This window comes from Colletes latitarsis, chromosome 3, assembly GCF_051014445.1.
Source record: "Colletes latitarsis isolate SP2378_abdomen chromosome 3, iyColLati1, whole genome shotgun sequence".
Lineage (NCBI taxonomy): Eukaryota > Metazoa > Arthropoda > Insecta > Hymenoptera > Colletidae > Colletes > Colletes latitarsis.
In genome coordinates, this window is record NC_135136.1 from 20,221,056 (window position 1) to 20,235,359 (window position 14,304).

Sequence of the window (14,304 nt, forward strand, 5' to 3'; positions counted from 1 at the left end):
CGAAAGTATGAGTCTGATGAGTGAAAAACCCCGACCTATCCTAGACCTAGCATGCGTTATCCTCAAAAATATTGATCGAAACCTGGTTTAATCGACTGATTCAGTGTGGTACCACATTACTATGTGATCCAAACCAGAAAATAACCCAGGATCTGTTCAACGAGTATGTGAAGTGTGCGAAAGTATGAGTCTGATGAGGGCAAATCCCAGACCTATCCCAGACCTAACATGCGTTATCCTCTGAAATATTTATCAAGACCAGGTTTAATTGATTGTTTCAGTGTGGTCCCACATTACTACGTGATCCAAACCAGAAAAAACCCAGGATCCGCTCAGCAAGTATGTGAAGAATGCGAAAGTATGTGTCTGATGAGTGAAAATCCCAGACCTAACCTAGACCTAACATGCGTTATCCTCTAAAATATTGATCCAAACCAGGTTTAATGGACTGTTTCAGTGTGGTACCACTCTACTACGTGATCCAAACCAGAAAAAACCTAGGATCTGTTCAACAAGTATGTGAAAAACGCGAAAGTATGAGCCTGCTGAGGGCGAATTCTAGACCTATCCCAGACCTAACTTGCGTTATCCTCTAAAATAATGATCGAAACCAGGTTTAATTGACTGTTTCAGCGTGGTACCACATTAATACGTGATACAATCCAGAAGCAGCCCAGGATCTAGCCATGAAGTATGAGAAATATGCGAAAGTATGAGCCTGACGAGGGCAAATCCTAGACCTAACCCAGACCTAACATGCGTTATCCTCTAAAATATTTATCATGACCAGGTTTAATTGATTGTTTCAGTGTGGTCCCACATTACTACGTGATCCAAACCAGAAAATACCCAGGATCCGTTCAACAAGTATGTGAAGAATGCGAAAGTATGAGCCTGGTGAGGGCAAATCCTAGACCTAACCCAAACCTAACATGCGTTATCCTCTAAAATATTTATCAAGACCAGGTTTAATTGAATGTTCCAGTGTGGTACAACACTACTGCGTGGCCCACACCGGAAAAAAACCTAGGATCTGTTCAACACGTATGTGAAAAACGCGAAAGTATGAGCCTGATGATGGCAAATCCCAGACCTATCCCAGACCTTACTTGCGTTATCCTCTAAAATATTGAACGAAACCAGGTTTAATTGACTGTTTCAGCGTGGTATCACATTACTACGTGATACAATCCAGAAACAGCACAGGATCTAGCCATGAAGTATGAGAAATATGCGAAAGTATGAGCCTGGTGAGGGCAAATCCTAGACCTAACCCAAACCTAACATGCGTTATCCTCTAAAATATTTATCAAGACCAGGTTTAATTGAATGTTTCAGTGTGGTACCACATTACTACGTGATCCAAACCAGTAAAAACCCAGGATCTGTTCCACAAGTATGTGAAAAACGCGAAAGTATGAGCCTGATGAGGGCAAATCCCAGACCTAACCTAGACCTAACATGCGTTATTCTCTAAAATATTGATCGAAACCAGGTTTAATTGACTGTTTCAGTGTGGTACCACATTACTACGTGATCCAAACTAGAAAAAACCCAGGATCCGTTCAACAAGTATGTGAAGAATGCGAAAATATGAGTCTGATGAGTGAAAATCCCAGGCCTAACCTAGACCTAACATGCGTTATCCTCCAAAATATTGATCGAAACCTGGTTTAACCCACTGTTTCAGTGTGGTACCACATTACTACGTGACCCAAACCAGAAAAAACCCTCGATCAGGTCAACATGCATGTTAAAACTGCGAAAGTATGAGCCTGATGAGGGCAAATCCCAGACCTGTCCCAGACCTAACATGCGATATCCTCAAAAATATTAATCGAAACCAGGTTTAATCGACTGTTTCAGTGTGGTACCATATTACTACGTGATCCAAACCAGAAAAAACCCAGGATTCGTTCAACAAGTATGTGAAGAATGCGAAAGTATGAGTCTGATGTGTGAAAATCCCAGGCCTATCCTAGACCTAACATGCGTTATCCTCAAAAATATTGATCGAAACCTGGTTTAATCGACTGATTCAGTGTGGTACCGCATTAATATGTGTTCCAAACCAGAGAAAACACAGGATCCGTTCAACGAGTATGTGAAGTGTGCGAAAGAATGAGCCTGATGAGAGCAAATCGCAGACCTAACCTAGACCTAACATGAATTATTCTCTAAAATATTGATCGAAACCAGGTTTAATTGACAGTTTCAGTGTGGTCCCACATTACTACGTGATCCAAACCAGAAAAAACCCAGGATCCGTTCAACAAGTATGTGAAGAATGCGAAAGTATGAGTCTGATGAGTGAAAATCCCAGGCCTATCCTAGACCTAACATGCGTTATCCTCAAAAATATTGATCGAAACCTGGTTTAATCGACTGATTCAGTGTGGTACCGCATTAATATGTGTTCCAAACCAGAAAATAACGCAGGATCTGTTCAACGAGTATGTGAAGTGTGCGAAAGTATGAGTCTGATGAGGGCAAATCCCAGACCTAACCTAGACCTAACATGCGTTATCCTCTAAAATATTGATCCAAACCAGGTTTAATGGACTGTTTCAGTGTGGTACCACACTACTATGTGACCCAAACCGGAAAAAACCCAGGATCTGTTCAACATGTATGTGAAAAACGCGAAAGTATGAGCCTGATGAGGGCAAATCCCAGACCTATCCCAGACCTAACTTGCGTTATCCTCTAAAATATTGAACGAAACCAGGTTTAATTGACTGTTTCAGCGTGGTACTACATTACTACGTGATACAATCCAGAAACAGCCCAGGATCTAGCCATGAAGTATGAGAAATATGCGAAAGTATGAGCCTGATGAGGGCAAATCCTAGACCTAACCCAGACCTAACATGCGTTATCCTCTAAAATATTTATCAAGACCAGGTTTAATTGAATGTTTCAGTGTGGTACCACATTACTACGTGATCCAAACCAGTAAAAACCCAGGTTCCGTTCAACAAGTATGTGAAGAATGCGAAAGTATGTGTCTGATGAGTGAAAATCCCAGACCTGACCTAGACCTAACATGCGTTATCCTCTAAAATATTGATCCAAACCAGGTTTAATGGACTGTTTCAGTGTGGTACCACTCTACTACGTGATCCAAACCAGAAAAAACCTAGGATCTGTTCAACAAGTATGTGAAAAAGCGAAAGTATGAGCCTGCTGAGGGCGAATCCCAGACCTATCCCAGACCTAACTTGCGTTATCCTCCAAAATATTGATCGAAACCAGGTTTAATTGACTGTTTCAGCGTGGTACCACATTAATACGTGATACAATCCAGGAACAGCCCAGGATCTGGCCATGAAGTATGAGAAATATGCGAAAGTATGAGCCTGACGAGAGCAAATCCTAGACCTAACCCAGACCTAACATGCGTTATCCTCTAAAATATTGAACGAAACCAGGTTTAATTGACTGTTTCAGCGTGGTACCACATTACTACGTGATACAATCCAGAAACAGCACAGGATCTAGCCATGAAGTATGAGAAATATGCGAAAGTATGAGCCTGGTGAGGGCAAATCCTAGACCTAACCCAAACCTAACATGCGTTATCCTCTAAAATATTTATCAAGACCAGGTTTAATTGATTGTTTCAGTGTGGTCCCACATTACTACGTGATCCAAACCAGTAAAAACCCAGGTTCCGTTCAACAAGCATGTGAAGAATGCGAAAGTATGAGTCTGATGAGTGAAAACCCCCGACCTATCCTAGACCTAACATGCGTTATCCTCAAAAATATTGATCGAAACCTGGTTTAATCGACTGATTCAGTGTGGTACCACATTACTATGTGATCCAAACCAGAAAATAACCCAGGATCTGTGCAACGAGTATGTGAAGTGTGCGAAAGTATGAGTCGGATGAGGGCAAATCCCAGACCTATCCCAGACCTAACATGCGTTATCCTCTGAAATATTTATCAAGACCAGGTTTAATTGATTGTTTCAGTGTGGTCCTACATTACTACGTGGTCCAAACCAGAAAAAACCCAGGATCCGTTCAGCAAGTATGTGAAGAATGCGAAAGTATGTGTCTGATGAGTGAAAATCCCAGACCTAACCTAGACCTAACATGCGTTATCCTCTAAAATATTGATCCAAACCAGGTTTAATGGACTGTTTCAGTGTGGTACTACATTTCTACGTGATCCAATCCAGAAATAGGCCAGGATCCAGCCATGAAGTATGAGAAATATGCGAAAGTGTGAGCCTGATGGGGGTAAATCCTAGACCTAACCCAGACATATCATGCGTTATCCTCTAAAATATTTATCAAGACCAGGTTTAATTGAATGTTTCAGTGTGGTACCACATTACTACGTGATCCAATCCAGAAATAGCCCAGGATCTAGCCATGAAGTATGAGAAATATGCGAAAGTATGAGCCTGACAAGGGCAAATCCTAGACCTAACCCAGACCTAACATGCGTTATCCTCTAAAATATTTATCAAGACCAGGTTTAATTGAATGTTTCAGTGTGGTACCACATTACTACGTGATCCAAACCAGTAAAAACCCAGGATCTGTTCCACAAGTATGTGAAAAACGCGAAAGTATGAGCCTGATAAGGGCAAATCCCAGACCTAACCTAGACCTAACATGCGTTATTCTCTAAAATATTGATCGAAACCAGGTTTAATTGACTGTTTCAGTGTGGTACCACATTACTACGTGATCCAAACCAGAAAAAACCCAGGATCCGTTCAACAAGTATGTGAAGAATGCGAAAATATGAGTCTGATGAGTGAAAATCCCAGGCCTGACCTAGACCTAACATGCGTTATCCTCCAAAATATTGATCGAAACCTGGTTTAATCCACTGTTTCAGTGTGGTACCACATTACTACGTGACCCAAACCAGAAAAAACACTCGATCACGTCAACATGCATGTTAAAACTGCGAAAGTATGAGCCTGATGAGGGCAAATCCCAGACCTGTCCCAGACCTAACATGCGATATCCTCAAAAATATTAATCGAAACCAGGTTTAATCGACTGTTTCAGTGTGGTACCATATTACTACGTGATCCAAACCAGAAAAAACCCAGGATTCGTTCAACAAGTATGTGAAGAATGCGAAAGTATGAGTCTGATGTGTGAAAATCCCAGGCCTATCCTAGACCTAACATGCGTTATCCTCAAAAATATTGATCGAAACCTGGTTTAATCGACTGATTCAGTGTGGTACCGCATTGATATGTGTTCCAAACCAGAGAAAACACAGGATCCGTTCAACGAGTATGTGAAGTGTGCGAAAGAATGAGCCTGATGAGAGCAAATCGCAGACCTAACCTAGACCTAACATGAATTATTCTCTAAAATATTGATCGAAACCAGGTTTAATTGACTGTTTCAGTGTGGTCCCACATTACTACGTGATCCAAACCAGAAAAAACCCAGGATCCGTTCAAGAAGCATGTGAAGAATGCGAAAGTATGAGTCTGATGAGTGAAAATCCCAGGCCTATCCTAGACCTAACATGCGTTATCCTCAAAAATATTGATCGAAACCTGGTTTAATCGACTGATTCAGTGTGGTACCGCATTATTATGTGTTCCAAACCAGAAAATAACGCAGGATCTGTTCAACGAGTATGTGAAGTGTGCGAAAGTATGAGTCTGATGAGGGCAAATCCCAGACCTAACCTAGACATAACATGCGTTATCCTCTAAAATATTGATCCAAACCAGGTTTAATGGACTGTTTCAGTGTGGTCCCACATTACTACGTGGTCCAAACCAGAAAAAACCCAGGATCCGTTCAGCAAGTATGTGAAGAATGCGAAAGTATGTGTCTCATGAGTTTAAATCCCAGACCTGACCTAGACCTAACATGCGTTATCCTCTAAAATATTGATCCAAACCAGGTTTAATGGACTGTTTCAGTGTGGTACCACTCTACTACATGATCCAAACCAGAAAAAACCCTCGATCACGTCAACATATATATTAAAACTGCGAAAGTATGACCCAGATGAGGGCAAATCCCAGGCCTAACCTAGACCTAACATGCGTTGTCCTCCAAAATATTGATCGAAACCAGGTTTAATTGACTGTTTCAGCGTGGTACCACATTAATACGTGATACAATCCAGAAACAGCCCAGGATCTAGCCATGAAGTATGAGAAATATGCGAAAGTATGAGCCTGACGAGGGCAAATCCTAGACCTAGCCTAGACCTAACATGAATTATTCTCTAAAATATTGATCGAAACCAGGTTTAATTGACTGCTTCAGTGTGGTCCCACATTACTACGTGATCCAAACCAGAAAAAACCCAGGATCTGTTCAACAAGTATGTGAAAAACGCGAAAGTATGAGCCTGATGAGGGCAAATCCCAGACCTATCCCAAACCTAACTTGCGTTGTCATCTAAGATATTGATGGAAACCAGTTTTAATTGACTGTTTCAGTGTGTACTTCATTACTACGTGATGCAATCCAGAAAAAGCCCGGGATCTAGCCATCAAGTATGAGAAATATGCGAAAGAATGAGCCTGATGAGAGCAAATCGCAGACCTAACCTAGACCTAACATGAATTATTCTCTAAAATATTGATCGATACCAGGTTTAATTGACTGTTTCAGTGTGGTCCCACATTACTACGTGATCCAAACCAGAAAAAACCCAGGATTCGTTCAACAAGTATGTGAAGAATGCGAAAGTATGAGTCAGATGAGTGAAAATCCCAGGCCTATCCTAGATCTAACATGCGTTATCCTCAAAAATATTGATCGAAACCTGGTTTAATCGACTGATTCAGTGTGGTACCGCATTAATATGTGTTCCAAACCAGAAAATAACGCAGGATCTGTTCAACGAGTATGTGAAGTGTGCGAAAGTATGAGTCTGATGAGGGCAAATCCCAGACCTAACCTAGACCTAACATGCGTTATCCTCCAAAATATTGATCCAAACCAGGTTTAATGGACTGTATCAGTGTGGTACCACACTACTACGTGACCCAAACCGGAAAAAACCCAGGATCTGTTCAACAAGTATGTGAAAAACACGAAAGTATGAGCCTGATGAGGGCAAATCCCAGACCTATCCCAGACCTAACTTGCGTTATCCTCTAAAGTATTGAACGAAACCAGGTTTAATTGACTGTTTCAGCGTGGTACCACATTACTACGTGACACAATCCAGAAACAGCCGAGGATCTAGCCATGAAGTATGAGAAATATGCGAAAGTATGAGCCTGATGAGGGCAAATCCTAGAACTAACCCAAGCCTAAGATGCGTTATCCTCTAAAATATTTATCAAGACCAGGTTTAATTGAATGTTCCAGTGTGGTACCACATTACTACGCGAACCAATCCAGAAAAAACCCAGGATCTGTTCAACAAGTATGTGAAGAATGCGAATGTATGAGTCTGATGAGTGAAAATCCCAGGGCTAACCTAGACCTAACATGCGTTATCCTCTAAAATATTGATCCAAACCAGGTTTAATGGACTGTTTCAGTGTGGTACCACTTTACTACGTGATCCAAAGCAGGAAAAACCCTCGATCAGGTCAACATGTATGTTAAAACTGCGAAAGTATGACCCTGATGAGGGCAAATCCCAGGCCTAACCTAGACCTAACATGCGTTGTCCTCTAAAATATTGATGGAAACCAGGTTTAGTTGACTGTTTCAGTGTTGTACTTCATTACTACGTGATGCAATCCAGAAAAAGCCCAGGATCTAGCCATCAAGTATGAGAAATATGAGAAAGAGTGAGCCTGATGAGAGCAAATCCCAGACCTAACCTAGACCTAGCATGAATTGTTCTCTAAAATATTGATCAAAACCAGGTTTAATTGACTGCTTCAGTGTGGTACCACATTACTACGTGATCCAATCCAGAAATTGCCCAGGATCCAGGCATGAAGTATGAGAAATATGCGAAAGCATGAGCCTGATGAGGGCAAATCCTAGACCTAACCCAGACCTAACATGCGTTATCCTCTAAAATATTTATCAAGACCAGGTTTAATGGACTGTTTCAGTGTGGTACCACACTACTACGTGACCCAAACCGGAAAAAACCCAGGATCTGTTCAACAAGTATGTGAAAAACGCGAAAGTATGAGTCTGATGAGTGAAATACCCCGACCTATCCTAGACCTAACATGCGTTATCCTCAAAAATATTGATCGAAACCTGGTTTAATCGACTGATTCAGTGTGGTACCACATTACTATGTGATCCAAACCAGAAAATAACCCAGGATCTGTTCAACGAGTATGTGAAGTGTGCGAAAGTATGAGTCTGATGAGGGCAAATCCCAGACCTATCCCAGACCTCACATGAATTATTCTCTAAAATATTGATCCAAACCAGGTTTAATGGACTGTTTCAGTGTGGTACCACTTTACTACGTGATCCAAAGCAGAAAAAACCCTCGATCAGGTCAACATGTATGTTAAAACTGCGAAAGTATGACCCTGATGAGGGCAAATCCCAGGCCTAACCTAGACCTAACATGCGTTGTCCTCTAAAATATTGATGGAAACCAGGTTTAGTTGACTGTTTCAGTGTTGTACTTCATTACTACGTGATGCAATCCAGAAAAAGCCCAGGATCTAGTTATCAAGTATGAGAAATATGAGAAAGACTGAGCCTGATGAGAGCAAATCCCAGACCTAACCTAGACCTAGCATGATTTGTTCGCTAAAATATTGATCAAAACCAGGTTTAATTGACTGTTTCAGTGTGGTACCACACTACTACGTGATCCAATCCAGAAATTGCCCAGGATCCAGCCATGAAGTATGAGAAATATGCGAAAGCATGAGCCTGATGAGGGCAAATCCTAGACCTAACCCAGACCTAACATGCGTTATCCTCTAAAATATTTATCAAGACCAGGTTTAATTGAATGTTTCAGTGTGGTACCACATTATCACGTGATCCAAACCAGAAAAAAAACCCAGGATCCGTTCAACAAGTATTTGAAGACTGCGAAAGTATGAGTTTGATGAGTGAAAATACCCGGCCTAACCTAGACCTAACATGCGTTATCCTCAAAAATATTGATCGAAACCAGGTTTAATCGACTGTTTCAGTGTGGTACCACACTACTACGTGGCCCAAACCGGAAAAAACCCAGGATCTGTTCAACAAGTATGTGAAAAACGCGAAAGTATGAGCCTGATGAGGGCAAATCCCAGACCTATCCCAGACCTAACTTGCGTTATCCTCTAAAATATTGATCCAAACCAGGTTTAATGGACTGTTTCAGTGTGGTACCACTTTACTACGTGATCCAAAGCAGGAAAAACCCTCAATCACGTCAACATGTATATTAAAACTGCGATAGTATGACCCTGATGAGGGCAAATCCCATGCCTAACCTAGACCTAACATGCGTTGTCCTCTAAAAAATTGATGGAAACCAGGATTAATTGACTGTTTCAGTGTTGTACTTCATTACTGCGTGATGCAATCCAGAAAAAGCCCAGGATCTAGCCATCAAGTATGAGAAATATGCGAAAGAATGAGCCTGATGAAAGCAAATCCCAGACCTAACCTAGACCTAACATGAATTATTCTCTAAAATATTGTTCGAAACCAGGTTTAATTGACTGCTTCAGTGTGGTCCCACATTACTACGTGATCCAAACCAGAAAAAACCCAGGATCTGTTCAACAAGTATGTGAAAAACGCGAAAGTATGAGCCTGATGAGGGCAAATCCCAGACCTATCCCATACCTAACTTGCGTTATCCTCAAAAATATTGATCGAAACCTGGTTTAATCGACTGTTTCAGTGTGGTACCACATTACTACGTGATCCAATCCAGAAATAGCCCAGGATCTAGCCATGAAGTATGAGAAATATGCGAAAGTATGAGCCTGACGAGGGCAAATCCTAGACCTAACCCAGACCTAATATGCGTTATCCTCTAAAATATTTATCAAGACCAGGTTTAATTGATTGTTTCAGTGTGGTCCACAGTACTACGTCATCCAAACCAGAAAAAACCCAGGATCCGTTCAACAAGAATGTGAAGAAAGTATGAGTCTGATGAGTGAATATCCCAGGCCTAACCTAGACCTAACGTGCGTTATCCTCAAAAATATTGATCAAAACCTGGTTTAATCGACTTTTTCAGTGTGGTACCACATTACTATGTGATCCAAACCAGAAAATAACCCAGGATCTGTTCAACGAGTATGCGAAGTGTGCGAAAGTATGAGTCTGATGAGGGCAAATCCCAGACCTATCCCAGACCTAACATGCGTTATCCTCTAAAATATTTATCAAGACCAGGTTTAATTGATTGTTTCAGTGTGGTCCCACATTACTACGTGATCCAAACCAGAAAAAACCCAGGATCCGTTCAACAAGTATGTGAAGAATGCGAAAGTATGAGTCTGATGAGTGAAAATCCCAGACCTAACCTAGACCTAACATGCGTTATCCTCTAAAATATTGATCCAAACCAGGTTTAATGGACTGTTTCTGTGTGGTACCACACTACTACGTGATCCAAACCAGAAAAAACCCAGGATCTGTTCAACAAGTATGTGAAAAACGCGAAAGTATGAGCCTGATGGGGGCGAATCCCAGACCTATCCCAGACCTAACTTGCGTTATCCTCTAAAATATTGATCGAAACCAGGTTTAAATGACTGTTTCAGCGTGGTACCACATTACTACGTGATACAATCCAGAAACAGCCCAGGATCTAGCCATGAAGTATGAGAAATATGCGAAAGTATGAGCCTGACGAGGGCAAAACCTAGTCCTAACCCAGACCTAACATTTGTTATCCTCTAAAATATTTATCATGACCAGGTTTAATTGATTGTTTCATTGTGGTCCCACATTACTACGTGATCCAAACCAGAAAAGAACCCAGGATCCGTTCAACAAGTATTTGAAGAATGCGAAAGTATGAGTTTGATGAGTGAAAATCCCCGGCCTAACCTAGACCTAACATGCGTTATCCTCAAAAATATTGATCGAAACCAGGTTTAATCGACTGTTTCAGTGTGGTACCACACTACTACGTGACCCAAACCGGAAAAATCCCAGGATCTGTTCAACAAGTATGTGAAAAACGCGAAAGTATGAGCCTGATGAGGGCAAATCCCAGACCTATCCCAGACCTAACTTGCGTTATCCTCTAAAATATTGAACGAATCCAGGTTTAATTGACTGTTTCAGCGTGGTACCACATTACTACGTGACACAATCCAGAAACAGCCGAGGATCTAGCCATGAAGTATGAGAAATATGCGAAAGTATGAGCCTGATGAGGGCAAATCCTAGAACTAACCCAAGCCTAAGATGCGTTATCCTCTAAAATATTTATCAAGACCAGGTTTAATTGAATGTTCCAGTGTGGTACCACATTACTACGCGAACCAATCCAGAAAAAACCCAGGATCTGTTCAACAAGTATGTGAAGAATGCGAATGTATGAGTCTGATGAGTGAAAATCCCAGGGCTAACCTAGACCTAACATGCGTTATCCTCTAAAATATTGATCCAAACCAGGTTTAATGGACTGTTTCAGTGTGGTACCACTTTACTACGTGATCCAAAGCAGGAAAAACCCTCGATCAGGTCAACATGTATGTTAAAACTGCGAAAGTATGACCCTGATGAGGGCAAATCCCAGGCCTAACCTAGACCTAACATGCGTTGTCCTCTAAAATATTGATGGAAACCAGGTTTAGTTGACTGTTTCAGTGTTGTACTTCATTACTACGTGATGCAATACAGAAAAAGCCCAGGATCTAGCCATCAAGTATGAGAAATATGAGAAAGAGTGAGCCTGATGAGAGCAAATCCCAGACCTAACCTAGACCTAGCATGAATTGTTCTCTAAAATATTGATCAAAACCAGGTTTAATTGACTGTTTCAGTGTGGTACCACATTACTACGTGATCCAATCCAGAAATTGCCCAGGATCCAGGCATGAAGTATGAGAAATATGCGAAAGCATGAGCCTGATGAGGGCAAATCCTAGACCTAACCCAGACCTAACATGCGTTATCCTCTAAAATATTTATCAAGACCAGGTTTAATGGACTGTTTCAGTGTGGTACCACACTACTACGTGACCCAAACCGGAAAAAACCCAGGATCTGTTCAACAAGTATGTGAAAAACGCGAAAGTATGAGCCTGATGAGGGCAAATCCCAGACCTATCCCAGACCTAACTTGCGTTATCCTCTAAAACATTGAACGAAACCAGGTTTAATTGACTGTTTCAGCGTGGTACCACATTACTACGTGATACAATCCAGAAACAGCCCAGGATCTAGCCATGAAGTATGAGAAATATGCGAAAGTATGAGCCTGATGAGCGCAAATCCTAGACCTAACCCAGACCTAACATGCGTTATCCTCTAAAATATTTATCAAGACCAGGTTTAATTGAATGTTTCAGTGTGGTACCACATTACTACGTGATCCAAACCAGTAAAAACCCAGGTTCCGTTCAACAAGTATGTGAAGAATGCGAAAGTATGAGTCTGATGAGTGAAATACCCCGACCTATCCTAGACCTAACATGCGTTATCCTCAAAAATATTGATCGAAACCTGGTTTAATCGACTGATTCAGTGTGGTACCACATTACTATGTGATCCAAACCAGAAAATAACCCAGGATCTGTTCAACGAGTATGTGAAGTGTGCGAAAGTATGAGTCTGATGAGGGCAAATCCCAGACCTATCCCAGACCTAACATGAATTATTCTCTAAAATATTGATCCAAACCAGGTTTAATGGACTGTTTCAGTGTGGTACCACTTTACTACGTGATCCAAAGCAGAAAAAACCCTCGATCAGGTCAACATGTATGTTAAAACTGCGAAAGTATGACCCTGATGAGGGCAAATCCCAGGTCTAACCTAGACCTAACATGCGTTGTCCTCTAAAATATTGATGGAAACCAGGTTTAGTTGACTGTTTCAGTGTTGTACTTCATTACTACGTGATGCAATCCAGAAAAAGCCCAGGATCTAGTTATCAAGTATGAGAAATATGAGAAAGAATGAGCCTGATGAGAGCAAATCCCAGACCTAACCTAGACCTAGCATGATTTGTTCGCTAAAATATTGATCAAAACCAGGTTTAATTGACTGTTTCAGTGTGGTACCACACTACTACGTGATCCAATCCAGAAATTGCCCAGGATCCAGCCATGAAGTATGAGAAATATGCGAAAGCATGAGCCTGATGAGGGCAAATCCTAGACCTAACCCAGACCTAACATGCGTTATCCTCTAAAAAATTGATGGAAACCAGGATTAATTGACTGTTTCAGTGTTGTACTTCATTACTGCGTGATGCAATCCAGAAAAAGCCCAGGGTCTAGCCATCAAGTATGAGAAATATGCGAAAGAATGAGCCTGATGAAAGCAAATCCCAGACCTAACCTAGACCTAACATGAATTATTCTCTAAAATATTGTTCGAAACCAGGTTTAATTGACTGCTTCAGTGTGGTCCCACATTACTACGTGATCCAAACCAGAAAAAACCCAGGATCTGTTCAACAAGTATGTGAAAAACGCGAAAGTATGAGCCTGGTGAGGGCAAATCCCAGACCTATCCCATACCTAACTTGCGTTATCCTCAAAAATATTGATCGAAACCTGGTTTAATCGACTGTTTCAGTGTGGTACCACATTACTACGTGATCCAATCCAGAAATAGCCCAGGATCTAGCCATGAAGTATGAGAAATATGCGAAAGTATGAGCCTGACGAGGGCAAATCCTAGACCTAACCCAGACCTAATATGCGTTATCCTCTAAAATATTTATCAAGACCAGGTTTAATTGATTGTTTCAGTGTGGTCCACATTACTACGTCATCCAAACCAGAAAAAACCCAGGATCCGTTCAACAAGAATGTGAAGAAAGTATGAGTCTGATGAGTGAATATCCCAGGCCTAACCTAGACCTAACGTGCGTTATCCTCAAAAATATTGATCAAAACCTGGTTTAATCGACTTTTTCAGTGTGGTACCACATTACTATGTGATCCAAACCAGAAAATAACCCAGGATCTGTTCAACGAGTATGTGAAGTGTGCGAAAGTATGAGTCTGATGAGGGCAAATCCCAGACCTATCCCAGACCTAACATGCGTTATCCTCTAAAATATTTATCAAGACCAGGTTTAATTGATTGTTTCAGTGTGGTCCCACATTACTACGTGATCCAAACCAGAAAAAACCCAGGATCCGTTCAACAAGTATGTGAAGAATGCGAAAGTATGAGTCTGATGAGTGAAAATCCCAGACCTAACCTAGACCTAAC